Here is a 1,485-nt window from a genome sequence, read left to right on the forward strand (position 1 = left end):
TGTCTTGGCTATGCTTTTGAAATTGATTTTTTTCATCTGCTTCGCTTCTAATTTGTTGCCTAATACTGTCTAGTCTAGTAATATCTCTGAAATCTGTCTCGTAGTTGAAATCTCTGTTGCTATTAGTCCCTAGTTTTTTTACTGAACAAAGCCCTAGTCCCAACTGTGGTGTTGGGAATCTTTTTTTAATCTGGCCACAACCTACAATTCACAGTCTTTATTTCCTGTCATTGCCCCTCCCTTATGTCCCAGGCAAACTGAGATATATCCCATTCCTTGGAAACATTCCTTTCCTTTGTCCACACTTCGCTCATTCTTTTTCCCTAGAACGTTCTTTAACCATTTCTTTAGTCTCCCAAACTTATTTTCCAACACCCAGCTCAGGTATCCTACCCCCTGCTCTGCTGCTTTTCCTCTGAACTTACTGAAATATTTGGCGACATTTTTCCATTTGTGTACTTTTAAAAGAATTGCCTAATCACAAAGAATATTTGTTATTTTGTTTTTGAACTCTTTTTGTTTTGAACTGAACTTAAAACGTGTTTTAAACTTTTAATCATTACTCATATGCATTTTGCTAGCTTAGAATTAGTGTTTTTAAAGGTTTTAAAAATCTTGTATCAAGTTGCATGATCTGCAGTTAGATGAAATGTGATCTGTAGTATCTTGGTGAAAAAAAGATTTATTATGTGCATATGCATTTCCTAGCCAATTTCTCAAGAAGAACAAATTCATGAGGTGTTTGTTTGTTTTTTTGTTTTTCCCTGATAGATGTCTGTTTTTTGCTCAGTGACTTTCAGAATTTTTTTTTAGGTTCAGTTCAGTTCAGTCGCTCAGTCATGTCCGACTCTTTGCGACCCCATGAATCGCAGCACGCCAGGCCTCCCTGTCCATCATTATAAAACCTATTTTTTATACAAAGTCTTATGTATAACCCCAATACGTGGTAAAACATAGGCACTTTGATGTCATTGGGGGAAGACCCACAATCCCTCCCCACCCATCTTCCACAACGGACCCTGAAACCATTGGTCTAGAGTGTGATGTTCAGTCACTTCTTTAATGGTAACAGTGCAGTTTAACAAAGCTGCTCTGGCTAATGACTGAATCATATTTCATAACTGGGCAGATAAAACCTTAAATTTATATTTTATGTTTATATTTTAAAAATAGCTTTGAGAATGACAAGGGAAAAATATATTTCAAATGGTTAGTCTTCAAAGGAAGCTTTAAAAGTTTGGGAACTGTATCTTAAATTGATTTTGTAATGAACAGTTGAACATTTATTTTCATTTTATGAGTTTCAGATTCTAATAGAATATATTGATGATAATATTTTTTTAAAAATTTCCACAAAGAGTTTAGAACCACCAAGAATTCTAATAACAAATCTGTTTCAGGTATTTAATTCTTAAATATTAAAGGGTACACTCTAAATAAAACTGACTTTTTTGTCTTAATAATTTGTGAATAACTTCAGAATTA

The sequence above is a fragment of the Bison bison genome, unplaced genomic scaffold (assembly GCF_000754665.1).
Source record: "Bison bison bison isolate TAMUID 2011002044 unplaced genomic scaffold, Bison_UMD1.0 scf7180017864479, whole genome shotgun sequence".
In the NCBI taxonomy this organism is placed as follows: Eukaryota; Metazoa; Chordata; class Mammalia; order Artiodactyla; family Bovidae; genus Bison; species Bison bison.